Below are 22,416 nucleotides of genomic sequence, written 5' to 3' on the forward strand. Positions count from 1 at the left end.
AATTACCACCGAGGGGGATTTTTTTAAGTGATAAATGGATCGCTGCCAGTGGGTCTTGATCCCTCGACACAGTCCCTTCCAACGACTCCATTCAGTGGTCAAACCATTGAGCCACCAAGAGAGGTATAAGTTAATGCTGAATCTGCAGTACTTATTTACCCACCTATAGCTGAGAAACTGTACTTTGGCTTAGGCAGTAACCCACCTTCACCATGATAGCTCATTGGTAAATTTGGAACATGCAGCTCTTTTTGTGAAATTTTTATCACACTGTAATTTATATAGAATCGTGAAGCTATAAATGTCCTTTAATATCCAATTCACGCTACTTCGGGAATATCCCTGATGGGGAATTATAACCGAAGGGAAATTTTTTAAGTGATAAATGGATCAGTACTGCCGGTTCTTGATCCCTCGACACAGTCCCTTCCAACGTCTCCATTCGACGGTCAAACCATTGAGCCATCAACAGATGTGTAAGTTAATACCGAATCTGCCGTACTTATTTACCCTTAGAGAGCAGGGAAAATGTACTTTGGCCTCGGCATTAACCCACTTCCACCATGGTGGCTCACTGGTACATTTGAACCACACAGCTCTTATTATGAAATCTTTATCGCACTGTGATTTATTTACAATCATGAAGCCATAAATATCATTTAATATCCAGTTCACTCTACTTCGGGAATATCCCCGATGGGGAATTATTGTAAGAGATTAAATGAATATTAGTTAAAAATAGAGAGAGACCCCTTCCATTTTTTAGGCATTGATTTAGACATTGATAGTTAGAGAGAGAAAAAGAGAGAATAGAGAAACGAACTGAGAGAGAGAGAGAGAGAGAGAGAGAGAGAGAGAGAGAGAGACGAACAGAACAGAAAAAAAGGAATAAGTTTGGAGTTTTGACTGTAATTTCAAGACAAAGCTAGACCTAAATGCTTATTCGCCTTGTATCGAGGCCAAGAAAGCAAAACAAAAGGTGTTGTGTTTTAAGCGCCTGGGTTCAGTGATGTTTTGGAACATAAAACCAAATACGGGTAAATATTACGATTGTGTCTTGGTTACGAAGCCATTATGACTGCTCTTAATCGAGTTCGTAATCACGAGAAATTCGTAACAAAAATGCATGGTGGCCTTAGTGGGATAAATAGACACCGGAAATTATAAGTTCCGGTGACGTCAAAGCACTTGCTTTTTGAAGGCGGTGCTTTCTCCAGAAATCCACCCAAATGGGCTGTCTTTAGATTAGCCTAACCAATTAAGCATCTACAGGGCCTACCCAAAACCAAGATTCCCCCTACAGAGGGGCGGGACAAAAACTTCCAAAAACCCTTATCAAGTCCAGTTCTGAAGAGAGAAGAGAGAGGTAAGGAAAGCAGAGAAGCAGTAGAGAGCAGAGCAGAGAAGGAGCAGCTAAGGCACAGAGAAGAAGGCGTGAGGTTGCAAGCCTCACCTGTTGTGGGTTGATAAAGAAGACAGGCTCACTTGGACCCACCTCCTATTAATACAACTTATCACCTTGTATTTCAGTTATATAGTTATAAGAAAGAAAAACTATGCTACTACATAACAAAGTTAGAGAAATCAACAATCTAATAGCAGATATAAACAGAAGAAATAATAAATAAATAAAGAAGACATTACATTATCACCGAATGGGAATTTTTTAAGTGATAAATGGATCGGTACCGCCGGGTCTCGATCCCTCGACACAGTCCCTTCCATCGCCAGAATTTCGCCAGTGGTTCTTCATTTAGATCTTATATATATATATATATATATATATATATATATATATATATATATATATATATATATATATATGTATATAGATAGTTAATTTATAATACCTACAATACCTTCTTATCTTCTGGGTATCTTCACACAATCCATCTTCGTGGCTAATTGGTTTTTCTTATTCTTACAATGACCCATAAATCGAATCACCCCAATGGAAGCTGTTATATCTTCGTTTACTCTTCATTTCGGATGCAAGGCTTTGTAGTGACAAGTGTATCCAAAATGTGTAACGAAATCAAAATGTTAGAGGGTACTGTGGTTATTGCAACTACATAGATATCGATTAGAAGTGATTGTGACGAGTAAATTCTATTATTTCTGACTTGTATATCGAAGAGGTCTTTAGTTAATTTATGAAACATAGTGCCACTGTACAAGGCTTTACCCGGGTTAACTCTTATCGTGTTTTTCTCAGCAGCTACTTAATTTACAGCATTTCATTTGAATTATCCATAATCAACTTATTAAGGGATTCAGAGCCGATAATTGTTTTTCAGCAACACCCTTTTTGAAAGTTGACAAGTGTTATTTTATCTTACTTAATTTTTGCAACTATTATTTAATACCCGATAGTTTTGATATTTATTTGTCAGAATTCGAGAAAATCACAAACAAGGATCCTAAAACCATGACGTAAACATGATATGATGTATGAGGCTTGCCCAACCAGGTGAGTTAACTTCACAGCCAGGCTTCAACAAATTTAGCCAGCAGGTTGCAAGAATGCAAGGCTTTTACAAGCGAGAAGACCAGTAGCATGAACAGGTAATTACATAGTGGGTAGTTACCAAAACACTCATCTCAACTACCTTCCTTACCATTTTATTTGCTACTAAACTTGACTGCAGATAATGTAAAATGTTAGAGGGTACTAATAAAGAATAAATAGGTGATAAGACGTACATTATTTTATTGAGAGATTATAGAAATATGTAAAATTTTGCTTGTTTATTTATGCTATTCTAAGATATCTCTGATTTTATGAAAAGATCCTTTAACATGTGATAGTAAATATATATATTATTTATATATATATATATATATATATATATATATATATATATATATATATATATATATATTAATAATTGCATTCTTTAGGATCGACCAACACATCATGGTGGGCATGACTACAAGGGCAGTGAGAGGGGTATCGTTAACCATGTCCCCAGTTCCTATCCTTCACTAGTCAGACATTTGACATCTTCACAGTTGGGCCATTCGTCGCCTAATTCACAATACAGAGAAAGAATAACTAGGTTCTTGACTAAGGACCTCAAAATAGCCAGCATTATGAGATCATCTCAGTACGGATGCAGTATGGGATTCAGCTACAAGGTAAAGAAGGAATCCTGAATGTCGTGGTGCCGGCGGGAGATCTACGATGCTAGCGGGAGGGGGGGAAGTAGGTGCCATATGTGGACGAAACGTGGTTTACTACAAGGATGTCACACAACAGGGAATGGGCTGACACAACGCAGGCTGCCACCAGTGCCATTTACAGCCATCAGGTGCCTCCTGGAGAGGGTGAGCGTTTCGTGGTGGTTGCAGCTGGCATGAACGATGGCTTCACTGAGGGCTCATACCCGTGCTACCCGGCCAAGACCACTCAGGGCGACTACCACAGAGAGATGAATGCCAGGTAGTTCCAGCAGTGGCCAACGGCACAGCTTCTGCCGTCCCTCCACGAGCCATCAATACTTTTGCTAGATAATACACCATACCGTAGCACATTGGTGGAGAAGAATCGATCCCTACATCAGCAACCAAAAAGGCAGATCTCATCAGGTGGGTACAATATACAACATATATTGATAGAATGCCACCTGTATAACAGACACTATAATAGATTGTTTAGTCGCATCAACACTGCTGCATTAAATATTAAGACTTTATTGGAATAATCAAATAAATTTGACATTAAAAGGATTATAGGATTTTTGATAGACATTGGAGTACAAAATAAACTGTAAGAAGAGTCAAGGAACAGATTTGAAATGAAACATCATTTTATTATGCTTATATTCTTCTACAATACGTAACACTATATGGTCTTTCTTTAGTATATTAATGTTTTATTATCTCATCTCACCAGGTGGCTGGAAAAACGCAGGATATCCATCCCACCTGCTCCATATGCCCTGAGCTGCTGCTCATTTGCCAACAAAGTCGGCCGGAACGAATGAATGAAGTGGATAACACCATCCATGAGTGGGGCCATTAGGTTGTGTGCTTGCCACCTGCCCACCCCGAGCTCAGTGCAATTGAACAGGTGTAGGGTGTATGAAGCGGTACGTGCGTTTCTCCCTCCGTCGATTCACACTGGCTGACCTGCAGGCCAGGTTGCAGGAAGCCATGCTTTCCGCCACCCCAGAAGTGTGGGTAGGAGTTGTTAGACAATCCTGTCATTTTGAGGGGTACTGGAAGTCAGACAATATCCATGAGAGCGTGGAACCGGTCATCATTGACATCGCTAGCGACGATGAGGACGGGGATGATGACCTCTTCCTCGACAATGACAATGAAGACATTTTGTAAACAAATTATGTATAGTGTTAGAAGTTTTATTTGTACATCTAAAACATATTTATTATAACACAATGATTATAACAATATGTTCCTCATTTAAACTGACTTCAATATATTTTCCTTTTCATGCATATAAAGTGTTACATTTGATTGATTGATATTAAGTACGTAAATAATAGCTTGCCCTCAAAATCTTCTCTCCTACCATTACCTTTTATTTGCAGCGAGTATATGAGCACTGTTTAGGGTGCTGTATATTATAAATAGAAAAACAGAGAAAAATAGCACTGGGTTACATTAACTGAAATCAAACAATGTGAATTCTACTTCTAGTTACCGTTCCTGACTTGCTGCAAATAGAAGGCTATAGTGTCGAAACCTGAGGTAAAACAAAACGGACTGTCTTTTTGTATTCCCGCCCTGAATAGATGTAGATCTAACAAATGGGCTATAGGCTGGTTCATTATGTGGATGAATTACGTGCATTGAATTATTTGTCAAGTATAAACAATAAGAATATCAAGAAAATAGAAGAATTCCAAGCTAACAACTTAGTCCCAACAACTGCTGTGGAAGTTGTGATGAGACCTTTACAAAATAATAATAATAATTATAATAATAATAATAATAACAAAATTATTGAGAATCATAATGCAATCAAGGGGACGATGACAAATTCTGCTTGCCATCACTGATATCGCTGAAGCCTAGGATGGGTACTAATATCAATTAGTGAATATGTCATCGGCAAGTGGGCAGAGCCACATGGAGACGTTTTTCCCATATGTTTTTCTCTTCACAATAGGTGGAGCCTCATGACGTCATAGGTTAACGTCACTATTGTGTTCAAAACCCTCACCTCTGTCATAGGAAGCCCACTTTTACTCTGATAAGCACCAGAACTATTGAACTCAAGTACTAAATAATACTTGCAAAAATTAGGTAGGGTTATAAAATATACTCTTGCCAACTTTCACCTTTATCCGATGCTTTGATAAAAAGGTGTTGCTGAAAAACCATGTTTCATCGGCTCTGAATTCCATAGTAGGTTCCAACTTCTTTTATGACTTGTGTGGCTTAGTTGTCAGCGGCCTTGCCTTTCACTTGAAAGACCTGGGTTCGATCCTGATGTGAGTCAGAAATTTATTTTTGTTCCACACATGATTGTGTGTTGATTTTCTATATATATATATATATATATATATATATATATATATATATATATATATATATATATATATATATATATATATATATATATATATATATATATACATATACATATATATATATATATATATATATATATATATATATACACATATATACAGTATATATATATACACATACATATATGTATGTAACGCATGTATGCATGCATGTATGTATGTACGTATGTCACTATACGCCTTTATTCTTCAGAAGGATGTCATCAGGTGTTAGCCTTCATGTTCTCAGTAATACATAATTAAGATTCCTTGTATGTGTGTTTGTTTGTTTGTCTGACAGTATCCAGGAGAACTTGGGCTTACATGCCAATGGCTAGAACATCGGAGTAAATAAATGCAAAATGCTTTGACGGAGATGTGAACGCAAAAGATAACTCACTGATGGAAATATTTCAATATCTTTATTCTTTGAGAAAATGTGAGTTCCTTTGCAGACGCTCAATTGACTTGGAGATGAAGCCTTTGGAGGAATTCTATTTCTTTCTTCTTTATCTTTTGTCCAAAGAATAAAAGTCATAAAGTTTATCGTAAAAACTCCGTGGCCTTATACCCATCCAACCACTCTCTCTCTCTCTCTCTCTCTCTCTCTCTCTCTCTCTCTCTCTGCGTGATCTGGTCCTTCGCTGGGAATTCAAGTTATTTGCTGAGGATATTCGTTAACGCACACCAAGACCTGATGCTTATACTGTCGTTGTTACTTCTGTTCTGGAATGCTGATTAAAACTGCCAAATATAAACCGGCTGGATATCTCTCTCTCTCTCTCTCTCTCTCTCTCTCTCTCTCTCTCTCTCTCTCTCTCCATCTTAAACGCCTACCGGTCCCTCTCCTGCCTACAACCGCCTCTCGACACCTGAGGCTTCAAAACTCCCTTCGCCATCGATCTTTGACTTTGCTGCCAAGACTCCTGTCGCTAGAGTAACGGGAAAAACAACAACAAATTCTCGACTTTCGTTGAAAAAGGAAAGGAAAATTCTTTCGTCACCTACCGTCGATGAGACACACTAGCTACCTCTTCTGGTGTTCTTCCAAAGTTTAGAAATTAAAGAAGAAAACTTGAACTCTGATGGCAACTTTAGGTTCAGGAGGACCCGTCACAACCAACATCAGACTTCTAATGGTTTTCGGGACGACGTTGCTAGCCCTACCCCCATGCCTGTCTAACATTCTTTGGTGGTCACCCGCACAAGCACTGACCAAACTCCAAGTTTGCCTAAATCGAGACTGTTGGTATGGCAACAGGTTTCTGTCTGAAATTCTTGGGTGTTCACCTGTCCAATGACTAAACATAAATTTGCTTAATGTTACCGATCGCAAGACCAACGGAAGCAGTGTGAAAAATGAGACAAATTTCGTCATTAGAATGTTGATGAAAAATCAAGGTAAACAAATCAACAAAAGACAGAAACAGGAGAGATTATTTAATATGAAACATCCCGAGTGCAAGTGCCACTGTACTGGAAACCAGACTAATGTCTGTTCTGTTTCTATCCAAGGCAGAAGAAAACAAGAGCAAAACTGGGGAAGGGAAGGAGGAAGAAAATTCCGAAGCTCAGGAGTTAAGAGAAAGCACTAGTCGCTCCGCATTGCATCTTATGATGTCTGATTTCCACTAAGTAGATGCAGCGAAAAGTAAAAAGGCGCTCTTGGAAAAGACTTTGTAGGATGAGGGAAAAGGATCTCACGCATAGGATGGGCCCGGATAGGATTTCGCATCATGCCATTGTCAAGGAGATCCTACAAATTTTCTCTCTCTCTCTCTCTCTCTCTCTCTCTCTCTCTCTCTCTCTCTCTCTCTCTCTTCCCTAATCATAAGATGAGGAGGTCAAGACATGTTCGTCTACCAAAAAAAAAAAAAAGCGAAGAAGGGGATTTTCTTCTTCTGCCTCAAATATCCTTTCATTTGGGGCCCTCATTAGATTCCTCTGAAAAGCATGAAAGGAACATTAATCAAGACACTCGCCCCCTCTCTCTCTCTCTCTCTCTCTCTCTCTCTCTCTCTCTCTCTCTCTCTCTTGCCAAGCCCTGATTTTTATGCCATCGTTGTAAATTCTGATCTGAAGCGTTACCGAAAAGAAAATGAATCGAGCAGATGATTATTCTTGGAAATGGACTCTCTCTCTCTCTCTCTCTCTCTCTCTCTCTCTCTCTCTCTCTCTCTCTCTCTCTCTCGCGCGCGCGCGCGCGCGCGCATTAGTTTTATCTGAGAGAGAGTATTTCATATTCTACAAATTGTTGTAATTCCTATCTCTACACACACGGGTTGGTTTTGATTACCGTTGGTTTTATCTACTTTTCCTACTATTTAACTTTATCCTTATATGTATATATACACATATATATAGTATATATATATATATATATATATATATATATATATATATATATATATATATATATATATATATATATATATATATGCTTAAAAATCAGAATTATTCAAGTGATTTTAATTATCAGCTGAAACTGAAGGAAATCTTTTGAAGGAAACGAGTGTCATGAGTACTTTAGCGTTTCCTGTATATATACATTTGTGCGTGTAACAAAGTATTTTCATTTATTTTTTCTCCCTTTCTTCATGATTCTGGACTGTTATACGTTAAAACAATCGTTTATCATTAACTGAGTTGCTTGTATCCAGAATTTGGATGCCCTGTGAGAGAGGTGCGAAATAATGAGCAGGAAGACAAGTACTGCTGATTTATTAATAAAAACTAGCTGCTTATAAAGCGGGATGCGGACGTCTGCGTAGTTCGCAGAGACCGCTGGTACAAAGATTTACAGGTGACCTGAGGTCAAACTAGTTCCTTAAAAAACAGGAAAGGTTCATACAGAGAACATAGTGATAAACAATGTCTGACATATGAAATAAATAACTTGTTACCTGTACATAATAAATGATTGCTTGGAAAGACAACATATACATAGTTTATAATTATGATGATAAATATATATTCCGCTCGATCTTAGGTCGCGGAAAGGCACCTCAGAAAACAGAATGTTCTCCACAGAGAACGCGTTGAGCTGGGACTTTACAATACTCCCCCACCCCCAAGACGGAGGTAACGTCTAATTAAGCCAGGTACCTTCTGGGGCAACGAAGGCGGCCTCTCTTTCTTGATGTCAACTGGAGAGGGTGGTGGCCTTCCCCAGTGTCCTCTGTAGTGGTTTGTTGTGGTGTATTTTCGTTAGGTTTCTGGGTTTTTCGGGGACGCCCTCGCCTCCTTCCTGATTCCGGGGTTGTTTGAGGGGCTGCCGTATCCTGCAGATCTTGGGGTCCACCTCCGTTGCCCCCCTCCAGGAGTGCGGGTTTAAGACGATCTATTGACACCCAGTCTTCCCGCCCATGGATGGATATTCAGAATGCCTTCTTGTTCCTTTCTAGGACTAGGAAAGGTCCCCTGTAGGATCTAATCAAGGGTGGGCGTACGGCATCACCCCTGATGAAGACGTGGGTGGAGGAGGACATCTCGGGGGCAAGAAGGGGGAAGTCCTGTGGGTGAATGTCTTCTGGCAGGGGGCGAACTTTCCAACCCTGTCTCGGAGCCTCTGTATTCCTATGTCATCCCTGTTCTCTGCAACGAGTTCCCCTGGGACTACCAGTCTCCCCGTAGACTTTTTCTGCTGAGGAGGGGTCGCCGTTGGCTCTGGGGGCAGTTCTCAACCCGAGGAGGACCCAGGGTAGCTGGTACTTCCAGTTTTAAGTAGAACAACAAGCCATGAGGGACGCCTTCAGAGACCTGTGGAACCTTTCCACCATTCCGTTGGCTGCAGGGTTATAGGCGGTTGTGCTGTGGTGAGTGGTCCCCATTAGATGTGCCAGGGAAGTTCACAGCTCGGACAGGAAAGTAGGTCCTCTGTCTGTCGTTATGTCGTCCGGGACACCGAACCGGCTGATCCAGCTGCAGAGGAGGGCTTCTGCGCATGCACTGGAAGTGGCTTCTTCCATGGGTGTAGCTTCGGGCCACCTGGTGGAGTGATCGACGACTCTCAGTAGGTATCTGGCTCTTCGTGATGGGGGAAGAGGTCCTACTACGTCGACGTGGATGTGCCCAAAACGTCTCTTTGGCTGGGGAATTCGCCCACCCCCGATTCGGTGTGCCGCCCTACTTTACTTGTCTGATACTGCATACATTGTCTTGCCAGGCCATCGAGTCTTTCTGTATGCCATGCCACACGAACTTCTCCATCAGCAGTCTGGCTGTTGTTCTTCCGGAGGGGTGGGATAGGCCGTGGATGATGTCGCTCAGTAATGTTGATCCTTCTGAGCTGAAGGGCACGTCCTTCCACTTCAGCGATGTGACGGCTGTACGGTAGGCTGGGGTCTCAGGGTCAGCAGCTTGTTTGCGGGTGAGGTCCTCGTAATCGATCCCGAGCTGTACGGAATCGATCTCAATCCTCAAGAGGGCATCAGCTACCGGGTTCTTCCTGATGGGGAGGTATTTGATGGTGCAGGTGAACTCCGCGATGGCTGCGAGGTGCCACTGCTGCCTAGAGGACCATGCGTCACGTAGCTTCGTGAAGGTGTGGACCAGCGGCTGGTGGTTGGTCCATATTGTGAAGGGCGTCCCCTCCAGGAGGAACTTGAAGTGCCTACCGCCTGGTATGCTGTGAGGAGTTCTTGGTCGAAGGTGCTGTAGTGGGACTCGGAGGGGTTTAGCCTCCTACTGAAGAAGGTGATGGGCTGAGGGGTAACTCTGATGATCTGTTCCAGTACTACCCCACAGGCGACGTTGCTGGCATCCGTCATCAGTTAGAGGGGAGCAATGGGATCCTGGTGGGCCAAAATGTTGCTTTGGCGAGGGAGGCATTCGTCAGGAGGACAGCCTTCTGCTGGTTGGGTCCCCACACTAAGGTCTTTGGTCGTCCCTTCAGCACCTCCGTCAGGGGGCCATGGTGTGAGTGTTCCCCGGGATGAATCTTCCGTAGTAGTTGACCATCCCGAGTAATTTTTGTATGGCCCTGATGGCAGTAGGGGTGGGGAACTTCTCGATGGCTTCGACCTTCAATGACATCAGGCAGATGCCCTCCGGGGATATTTCGTGGCCCATGAACTCCACCTTCTCGACGCCGAAGGTGCATTTGTCAAACCTGACGACAAGGCCATTCTCCTGTAAGCACTGCAGGACCTTCCAGATGTGTCACAGGTGTTCCTCCCGGGACCTGGAAAAGATTAGGATATCGTCAATGTAGCAGATGCAGAAGTCCAGGTCCCCCAGGATGCTGTCCATCAACCTCTGGAAGGTCACGCCCGCGTTCCTCAGGCCAAAGGTGGAGATGGCGAAGACATAGGACCCGAAGGGCGTGACGATGGCGGTCTTGGGGATGTCCTCCAGAGCTACTGGGACCTGAAAGTAAGATTTTAGTAGGTCCATTTTGGAGAATATCCTGGCTTCGTGTAAAGAGGTCTGCATGTTCGGCAGGGGGTAGTGGTCCGGTTCTGTTGCCAGGTTCAGCCGCCTGTAGTCGCCGCAGGGCCTCCTGGTGCCGTCTGCTTTCTACACCATGTGAAGAGGGGAAGCCCATGGGCTAGGAGCCTTTTTGCATATGCCCATCCTTTCCATTTCTGCGAAGGCCTTTTTGGCCTCCTGAAGGTGCTGTGGGGGAAGCTGTCGAAACTCCGTATGCATTGGGGGGCCATTCGTCTTAATATGGTGGTATATCCCGTGTTTGGCATAAGTCCCGGGCATCTGGCGGAGCTCAGGTTTGAAGACCTCCGGGAACTCCTTCAGGAGGGAACCATACTGGTTGGGCACGATGGAACAGATGGCGGGCTCCCTGGGACCTGGCGACAAGGGCAGGGCTAGACTGGGTGTCTAGCAGGTGCTTGTGGCTGACGTCAACTGCCAGACTGACGTGGGCGAGGAAGTCTGCCCCCAGGAGTGGAGTCCTGACATCCGTGATGATAAACTCCCAGTTGTACCTCCAGCCAAGGATGGAGATCGACAGGAGCTTGGTGCCGTAGGAGTGGATGGTGGACCTGTTTGCTGCTGTCAGGCAGGTAGTCAGGTCCGGCGGTCGTCTGAGGGCCTGTCCTGAAGGTGGAAACATCGAACGCATGGCTCCAGTGTTGACCAACATCATCCTGCCGGAGATCGCACCACGGACGTAGAACCCTATAGGTAAGGGACCCCTGGGTACTTCTGTTGTTGCTGCCACAGCAGCCTTTGGGGTTGGCCACCACCTCCTCCGTTATTTTGAAGGGAAGAAAGGGCAGGGGGCTTCACACTTCTGGGCGGCTCTCCGAACCTTCGGTGGAAGTAGCACAGCCCAGGCCCTTCTTTCTTCTGCTGGTGGGATGACCTTTTATGTTCAATGGAGTTGATGGGCTCCGTGGTGGGATCCTCTGGCAGGAGGCAGTTGGCGGAGTGTACGGGCGTGGTTGCCCGCTTGGCCGCCTTAGTGGAGTCCGTCAGCTGCTACGCCAATCTGATCAGGTCCTCAACCGGCAGGGTGTATGAGTCCGTGATTTGCCCATGGACCTCCAGCAGTAGCTGCCGCAGAAAGATCTCCCTCGACAAACTGATTTCCTTGCGCCTGCCGCTGCTGTCAGTCTCAGGGAGGAGGAGGAGGTCCTGGAGGGCGTGCCATACTTCTAAGAGGTTTCCCTCCTGCCAGGGGTTGAGGGCGAGGTCGAGGGCACGGGCAGCTCTCTCGGAGACCTTGGTTACACGTTTCATTTCATTCAAGCAGTTCTCAACGAGGGTAGATTTCAGTTCTTGGAAGGTGGTGGGGACCGTCATCATCAACCATGGGGCGATTTTCTTATAAATTTCCTCTGGGAGGGCGTTAATGGCAATGTCCACCTGCAACACCTCGTCAGTCAGGCCTGCTATTCTGAATTGTCCCTCGACCCTGCAGAACCAAGACGCTGCATTCTCCCTGGTGAATGGCAGCAGCCTTATGTTAAGGGCCGTCTTTGGTTGGTCAGGAGACATTGCATGAGGCGGCAGTACTGGTGTGGAGGTGCGTAGGGAGGGGGTTGCAAGAGGGAGGTGTCTGCCTCCGAGAGGTTCGCGGTAATTTGTATGTGGTTGGGAATGTCTCCATCCATGCTCTCTTAGAGCTCTCACTTGGAGTTCTCTGGGAACACTCACGCCAATACATGCTGGGGGAGCTTGCCGTGTGGGTCTGCTAATGACGTTGGTGACCTGCCGACGAGGGTTGGTTAACGCCCGAACGCTTTGTTAGAGTACCATAGTTAGTCTGTCAGGGACGTGTATTAGGTTCATTAGGCCAAGACTTAGTTGCCGTTTGGGTCTGTTAACGGCTTCCGAGAACCACTCCAGGGGTCACCACTGTGAGAGAGGTGCGGAATAATGAGCAGGGAGACAAGTACTGCTGATTTATTGATAAAAACTAGCTGCTTATAAAGCGGGATGTGGATGTCTGTGCAGTCCGCAGAGACCGCTGGTACAAAGATTTACAGGTGACCTGAGGTCAAACTAGTTCCTTAAAAAACAGGACAGGTTCATACAGAGAACATAGTGATAAACAATGTTTGACATATGAAATAAACATCTTGTTACTTGTACATAATAAATGATTGCTTGGAAAGACAATATATACATAGTTTATAATTGTGATGATAAATATATATTCCGCTCAACCTAAGATCGTGGAAAGGCACCTCAGAAAACAGAATGTTCTCCACAGAGAACGCGTTGAGCAGGGACTTTACACCCCTCCTATCTTTCCTTATTTGACTGACCCAACGTATTAGCTGTAATATTACTTCCTGGGCGTGTAACATTATAGAGACAATTGTGACTTATGTTACAGTTTATGTGTATATAGTTTATAGTTTGTCTCTTTGATGCTACTCTAGTTTTCACTCTCGTATATGGGCATTCTGTTCATGATTTACTTCATATGAACTTCTTTATATTAGCTATGATAGTTTGTCGTTTCCTTAAATTGGTTTGTCTTTGGTGTATGCCACTTTTATTTTGAATAAATGCATCAATGAATTTTTTTGTAGAAGTATCTGACTTTAAACTTGAAACAACTCTTCGGAATTTCACCCTAAACCTTCTTTAGTCTCATAATGATTCACATTTAGTACTAAGTTTAATCTTCCTGTTTTTCGATGACTTAAGTTTGCTCACAGCCACAAACATCTTCATTGTCTTGAAGACAACGAAGATGTTTGATCAGGGAGTTATGAGCATCAGCGCTAACCTCCTCTTCACAGCTGCCTTGACGCCCAGTGTCTGGCGGCTTTTTCAGAAAATAATCTGGATTCCTTTTTGCCTGTTTTTATGGTTTGATCTTGAGCGTTCTACAGGTCTGTAAGTAAATAATACGTTTTTGTGTTGATGGTTCATTTTTACAACAAACGCATAACTGTAACAGCATATTTTGCTATACTGAAAGATACTCGAAGCCGTTTTATTTTTCAAGTTTATTCCCGGTTAATGAGTCGATCAGTGATGTTATATTTTTTAATCAAAGTTCTCCTGGCTTGTGCTTGTGGACACCTGTGAGGACATCTGAGAACACATATTTTTGTGGTAACTGAAAAGTACCACATTGCAAAGTTTTTTGTTGTAATTTCGTCAAACTCCTAGACTTGCACTTTTGTTTTTTTGATAACGCATGGAAACATATTTTATAAACTTCTGTAGCAATTTTTAAAGCCCCTCTAGATGTCTTATATTCAATAGACCACCAGACAGGTCATTTGTAGGTTGGATAAAATGATGAGTTCTTGAATATCTTGTTCTTCAGTACTTTAGCTGTCTTTTAGCATCATTCGCAGGCTTCTTGGTGATTAAAAATTAAACTGAGTCTCTCCACCTCATGTGCCATTGTTGTTTTTCCAGTATCTTTTCTTTGTCATGTAAGGTCACCCATTAGTGCTTTGGAATTGTACCACAATCCTGTCAGATCATGCAATTGCTCTTAACACAACCGAAGGGTCATCTACAGCAGGAAGTTAGAGTACTTTTTTCATGCTCTGTCAGATCTTGGCTGGTGGAGGGCAAGAGTTCTCCGCCCCATTGGTGCCTCGAATGGAAAACTGTAGCTGTTCGACCTTTCTTTTGAGTCATTAATACAAGTGCGATCCTTGCATTAATGTACGATATGATCCACATCCCTTCATAGCATATTATTTATTTAATCCTATGACTCCTTTTAGGCATTTTTTTTTGCGTGATTTAGAATCCCCGGTAATCGTTAGGTTTGCAACTGAGTGAAATTTGGAGCTTGCATTGATCTGCAGGTCTGCAGATAACATCATTAAATCTCTCTGTAGATGGAATACTTCATTCCTCCTGAATTGCTACTTCAGTCGTGCTTCAAGTGACCCTGTAATCAGTAGGACTACAGCTTCATGAATTTTGTATTCTGAGTTAATCTGCTTACAAATGAATTGCTGGCTAATCTGTTTACAGTCAAGGTTTCTTTTCCGACCCCTCTCCACCACGTGCTATGTGGGACTTGCAGATCATTTGTCCCAAGATGTAGATGAACAGGTCTAACATTCCCGAGAGGCTGTGACGTCACCAACGCCCAGCGCTCCACTATTTTTTTTATAGTCCATGATCTCTCTTTTGAGGCGTATGGATTTTTCAGTAAGTTTGATAGAATATAAGGTTTTTTAAGCTAAATAATAGCTTTAATGAGTGTAATATATTTTATTTTCAGTTCCCAATATACATGATTTACTTTAAGGAACATTCAATGAGAACTGTCAGTGAATCTGTGAGAGAGGTGCGAAATAATGAGCAGGGAGACAAGTACCGCTGATTTATTGATGAAAATTAGCTGCTTATGAAGCGGGATGTGGACGTCTGCATAGTTTGCAGAGACTGCTGGTACAAAGATTTACAGGTGACCTGAGGTCAAACTAGTTCCTTAAAAAACATGAAAGGTTCATACAGAGAACATAGTGATAAACAATATCTAACATGAAATAAATAACTTGTTACTTGTACATAATACATGATTGCTTGGAAAGACAACATATACATAGTTTATAATTTTGATGATAAATATATATTCCAATTGACCTTAGGTTGCGGAAAGGCACCTCAGAAAACAGAGTGTTCTCCACAGAGAATGCATTGAGAGGGGACTTTACAATACTCCCCCCCCCCACAAGACGGAGGTAACGTCTTGTTAAACCAGGTATCTCCTGGGGCGACGAAGGGGGCCTCCCTTTCTTGATGTCAACTGGAGAGGGTGGTCACCTTCCCCAGTGTCCTCTGCAGTGGTTTGTTGTGTTGCATTTCCATCAGGTTTCTGGGTTTTCCAGGGATGCCCTCGCCTTCTTCCTGAAACCGGGGTTGTTTGAGGGCTGCCATATCCTGCAGGAGATCTTAGGGTCCGCCTCCATTGCCCCCCTAAATGAATGCGGGTTTGAGACGATCTATTGACACCCAGTCTTCCTGCCCATGGATGGATATTCAGAATGTGACGTGGGTGGAGGAGGACATCTCAGGGGGCATGAAGGGGGACGTCCTATTGGTTCCCCTGGGACTACCAGAGTCTCCCCATAGACTTTTTCTCTTGAGGAGGGGTCGCCGTTGGCTCAAGGGGCAGTCCTCAACCCGAGGAGGACCCAGGGTAGCTGGTATTTCCAGTTTTCAGAAGAGCAATGAGCCTTGAGGGACGCCTTCAGAGACCTGTGGAATCTTTCCACCATTTCATTGGCTGCAGGGTTGTAGGTGGTTGTGCTGTGGTGAGCGGTCCCCATCAGAAGTGCCAGGGCGGTCCACAGCTCAGACAGGAAAGCAGGTCCCCTGTCTGTCGTTATGTCATCCAGGACACCGAACTGGTTGGTCCCTGGAGAGGGGGGCCTTCTGCGCGTGCACTGGAAGTTGCTTCTTCCATGGGCGTAGCTTTGGGCCACCTGGTGGAGCAGTCAGTGACTGTCAGTAGGTACCTGGCTCCTCCTGATGGGGGAAGGGGTCCTACTACGTCGATGTGGATGTGCCCAAAACGTCTCTTTGGCTGGGGGAATTCACCCACCCCCGATTCAGTGTGCTGCCCTACTTTACTTGTCTGACACTGCATACACTATCTTGCCCAGACCATCACGTCTTTCCACATGCCGTGCCAGACGAACTTCTCCGTCAGCAGTCTGGCTGTTGTCCTTCCGGAGGTGTGGGATAGGCCATGGATGATGTTGAAAACCAACCAACGCCTGGAGGTGGGTACCAGGGGGTGGGGGCGTCTGGTACTGATATCACTCAGTAATGTTGATCCTCCTGAGCCGTAGGGCACGTCCTTCCACTTCAGCGACATGACGGCGTTACGGTCGGCTGAGGTCTCAGGGTCAGCAGCCTGTTTGCGGGTGAGGTCCTCATAATTGATCCCGAGCTGTACGGAATCAATCTCGATCCTCAAGAGGACATTGGCTACCGGGTTCTTCCTGCTGGGGAGGTATTTGATAGTGCAGATGAACTCTGCGGTGGCTGCGAGGTGCCGCTGCTGCCTAGAGGACCATGCGTCGCCCAGCTTCATGAAGGCGTAGACCAGCGGCTGGTGGTCAGTCCATATTGTGAAGGGCGTCCCCTCCAGGAGGAACTTGAAGTGCCTACCGCCTGGTATGCTGCGAGGAGTTCTCAGTTGAAGGTGCTGTAGCGGGACCTGGCAGGGTTTAGCCTCCTACTGAAGAAGGCAATGGGCTGAGGGGTCCCTATGATGATCTGTTCCAGTACTGCCCCGCAGGCGACGTTGCTGACGTCCGTCTTCAGCTGGAGGGGAGCGCTGGGGTCCTGGTGGGCCAAAGATGTTGCTTTGGCGAGGGAGGCCTTCATCAGGAGGAAACCCTTCTACTGGTTGGGGCCCCACACTAAGGTCTTTGGACGTCCCTTCAGGACCTTCGTCAGTGGGGCCAAGGTGTGAGCGATCCCCGGGATGAATCTTCTGTAGTAGTTGACCATCCCGAGGAATTCTTGTACCTCCCTGATGGAGGTAGGGGTGGGGAACTTCTCGACGGCTTCGATGACATCGGGCGGATGCCCTCCGGGGATATCTCGTGGCCCAGGAACTCTTCCTTTTCGACGCCAAAGGTGCATTTGTCAAACCTGATGATGAGGCCACTCTCCTGCAGGCGCTGCAGGACCTTCCAGATGGTTGCAGGTGTTCCTCCCGGGATCTGGAAAAGATTAGGATATCATCGAAGTAGCATACGCAGAAGTCCAGGTCCCCCAGGATGCTGTCCATCAACCTCTGGAAGGTCGCGCCCGCGTCCCCAAGGCTGAAGGTGGAAAAGGTGAAGACATAGGACCCGAAGGGTGCTCTTCTTATAAATCTCCTCCAAGAGGGCGTTAATGGCGATGTCCACCTTCAACACCTCGTCAGTCAGCCTGCTATTCTGAATTGCCCCTCAACCCTGTAGAACCAAGATGCTGCGTTCTTCCTGGTGAATGGCGGCAGCCTTATGTTAAGGGCCGTCTTTGGTTGGTCCATCAGGGGGGCCATCGTGTGGGGCGACGGTACCGGTGTGGAGGTGCACGCGGGAGGGGGTTGCGAGAGGGAGGTGTCTGCCTCCGATAGGTTCACTGTAATTTGTACGTGGTTGGGAATGTCTCTGTCCATGCTCTCTTCATGCTCTCGCTTGGAGTGTGTGGGAACACTCACGCCAACACACACTGGGGGGCGTGCTGTGTGGGTCCACTGATGATGTTGGCAACCTGCCGACATGGGTCGGTTAACGCCCGAATGCTTTGTTAGAGCGCCGTAGTTAGTCCGTTAGGGGTGTGGATTAGGTTCATTGGGCCAAGACTTAGTTGTCGTTTGAGTCTGTTAACGGCTTCCAGGAACCACTCTGGTGGTCACCGCTGTAAGAGAGGTACGAAATAATGAGCAGGAAGACAAGTACTGCTGATTTATTGATGAAAATTAGCTGCTTATAAAGCAGGACGCAGACGTCTGCGTAGTTCGCAGAGACTGCTGGTACAAAGATTTACAGGTGGCCTGAGGTTAAACTAGTTCCTTAAAAAACAGGACAGGTCCATACAGAGAACATAGTGATAAACAATGTCTGACATATGAAATAAATAACTTGTTACTTGTACAAAATACATGATTGCTTGGAAAGACAACATATACATAGTTTATAATTGTGATGATAAAAGTATATTCCGCTTGACCTTAGGTCACGGAAAGGCACCGCAGAAAATGGGATGTTCTCCACAGAGAACGCGTTGAGCAGGGACTTTACAAATATGCCATTAAGCTGCCATCACTCTAACACATCCAAGAAGCAAATGAGGAATTTACACAGGCCGGGTCATAACACCAGTGACCATGTTATTTCTTTCGATGTTACTCCCCTTTCGACGTGTCTAGGGACAAGTCTGAGCGTGAATGACCCACCTAAGTTAGTATCTGTTGGAACGGGGACTGACCAATGGATGGATGACCTGGGAAGTCATAATGCAGCCGTCTTTAGTGAGTTATCGAACACAAGGATTCGCTAATGATGTTGATTGACAACTTCGACTGGGCATATCAGATATCATTGCTGAGGAGAAGGGCACCATATCTTCTTAAAACATTTAGAGTATTGGTATTGAAAAAAAATGTGATATAGGAAATAAGGTTTAGGAACAGCGAAATCATCTCCACTCGTTTCCATCAGTGAAGTGACTGAAATAAATGAAAATATAAATTCCTTGCGATTGTGGTAAATTAGAATGATTAAGGTCAGACTGTGTTAATTAAATGTCTTGATGTTTCTAATCAGGTGAACAAAACTGAATGTGCGATGTGTCCGTTGGTGTTAAAATGCTAACAGTTAAGGACAGCTCACACTCCTTCTTTGGAGAGACTCTGTAACCAAGCAAGAAAAAAGACATGGAGAGGACAAATGGCGAAAGACAAAGACTGAAACTACATGAGATGAATACAGACTATTATTACAACTACTTGATTAGAACGTGGAATCCCGAATACTATAATAAAAAAATCCGAGAAGAGAATTTTATTTTTCTGAACTAGTAATGTTCCACAATAAAAGATGGTTTCAGTGATCACGAACAGGCCGGGAGTTTCACTGAATTTTTTGAAGAGAAATTTAATTCATCGTTCCTTTCATTGAAATGTTGACTCCGATTTGTAGCATGCTAACCCGATACCAGAGTGAGACTTCTGAGGTTAGGGTAAATAATGCTGATGTTGTAAGGTCCCCACTCAATGTGTTCTCTGTGGAGTACATCTCGTTTTCTGTGGTGCCTTTCGACGACCTAAGGTCTATTAGAATATATATTTATCATCATAATTGTAAACTGTGTATATGTTGTCTTTCCAAGCAATCATGTATTATGTACAAGTAACAAGTTATTTATTTCGTATGTCAGACATTGTTTATCACTATGTTCTCTGTATGAACCTGTCCTGTTTTTTAAGGAACTAGTTTGACCTCAGGTCACCTGTAAATCTTTGTACCAGCAGTCTCTGCGAACTATGCAGACGTCCACATCCTGTTTTATAAGCAGCTAGCTTTCATCAATAAACCAGCAGTACTTGTCTTCCTGCTCATTATTTCGCACCTCTCTCACAGTGGTGACCCCCAGAGTAGTTCCCGGAAGCCATTAACAGACTCAAACGGCAACTAAGTCTTGGCCCAATGAACCTAATCCACGCCCCTAACGGACTAACTACGGCACTCTAACAAAGCATTCGGGTGTTAACTGACCCTCGTCAGCAGGTCGCCAATGTCATTAGCGGACCCACACGGCACACTCTCCCAGTGTGTGTTGGCATGAGTGTTCCCACACACTCCAAGTGAGAGGGCGAAGAGAGCATGGACGGAGACATTCCCAGCCACATACAAATTACCATGAACCTCTCAGAGGCAGACACCTCCCTCTCGCAACCCCCTCCCACACTCACCTCCACACCGGTACCACCACCCCACGCGATGGCCCCCCTGACGGACCAACCAAAGACGGCCCTTAACATAAGGCTGCCGCCATTCACCAGGGAGAACTCAGCATCTTGGTTCTACAGGGTCGAGGGGCAATTCAGAATAGCAGGCCTGACTGACGAGGTGTTGAAGGCGGACATCACCATTAACGCCCTCCCGGAGGAGAATCATAAGAAGATCGCCCCATGGTTGATGACGACGTCAGGAACTGTAAAGTCTCCGCTCAACACGTTCTCTGTGGAGAACCTCCTTTTTCTGCGGTGTCTTTCGACGACCTAAGGTCGATTGGAATATATATTTATCACCATAATTGTAAACTGTGTATATGTTGTCTTTCTAAGCAATCATGTATTATGTACAAGTAACAAGTTATTTATTTCGTATGTCAGACATTGTTCATCACTATGTTCTCTGTATGAACCTGCCCTGTTTTTTAAGGAACTAGTTTGACCTCAGGTCACCTGTAAATCTTTGTACCAGTGGTCTCTGCGAACTATGCAGACGTCCGCATCCCGCTTTATAAGCAGCTAGTTTTCATCAATAAATCTGCAGTACTTCTCTTCCTGCTCATTATTTCGCACCTCTCTCACAATGTTATCAGGATTTTCAAAAAGGCAAAGAAAGCAAACTGTGAAAGTAACCCGATACCAAGATCTACTGTTGTTGGAGTAGAAAATTTTTCATAACTTTTTGATGTAATGCCAAAAGTTATAAATATCAGTATTTCTGAGCGAAAGTTTTCTATATATGAGAAAGCGGTTTTGAAAGTTTTGAAAGGTGCAGTCGAATAACAAAAGTTACGTTAATAAAGACCTGTTTCGAATTTATCATACATATCCAAAGTGCTAGAATATGTGTCTTGAACAATTAATTATTCAACTGGAAAGGGCAAATGCATTACTGGTGTCAAGTAGCAAATGGAGAATTATGTTATGTAAAGACTGCTGCTTGCTCGGCTGTAAATGGTTCATGTTATGAAACATGAAGAGGAGGAGTCCCTCAGGGAAGTGTGTTAGGTCCAGTTCTGTATGGTTTCTGTATAGCTTATATATTACTGACTGTCAATTACTATAGAAATGGGGCAAATTTTAAGCTGTTTGCGGATGACACCCAGTTTTATTTCTCATGAAACGATTTGGAGGATACAAATGAGAAAGCAAATGATGTTCTTCTCAGTGTTAAGGACTGGGTGGCATTTAAGCAACTAAAACTAAATAAATATAAAACTGAAGTGATATTGGAGGGGAAGAAAAAGGTCTTGGAAGCCTTAGAGAATCCCGGTGAATATATATATAAATAGTAATCCTTAGTTCTGATAACTGACAAAGTCCGTGACTTTAATGTGTTGCTAATTTGTCTTTCAGTATTCAAGCTGATAATGGTGTAAGGGCTACTTGACATCTCAGAAACACTGCCTTTGTTGAGAACCATTTTAATGAGTTTCTATTGAAACTTGTGATTATCTAATCACGCATCTACAACAGGGAGGACTAAAGAATCTTTTAACGGTCCTAATCTACTCAAGATACACCTTAGAAAGCTGCGAAATTGACTAAATAGAGAGGCAAAATTTATAAATGTTGTCCCTCGGGGCATGATTACCTCTGTATTGTTTGAGTGGGTGCAGGACGACTCACCACTGCCAACTCAGCACCACAACAACTCAACTCCAGGACAATTCACCACCGGCCAACTCACTGCCAGGACAACTCAACGATTTTTTCGCCGTTTTTTTAAAAACAAATAAAATTAATTTATTGAAGATCATTTTAAAACAGCTTTTTAAAACCGAAAGTAATTTATTAAGGATTCATTTTTAATGCATAACTTAAATTCTAGTTTACAAATTTTCTGAAACTTGTATGTCATTCCTCTCAAATATTCATTGGGAGATCGTTGTGAAAAAGAAGTAACAATCTGCAAAATTCTGTTATCTGCCTTCATAGACTTTTTCAATTTAGGGGAAGGGAGAGGAC

This window comes from Macrobrachium rosenbergii, chromosome 48, assembly GCF_040412425.1.
Source record: "Macrobrachium rosenbergii isolate ZJJX-2024 chromosome 48, ASM4041242v1, whole genome shotgun sequence".
Classification (NCBI taxonomy): Eukaryota; Metazoa; Arthropoda; class Malacostraca; order Decapoda; family Palaemonidae; genus Macrobrachium; species Macrobrachium rosenbergii.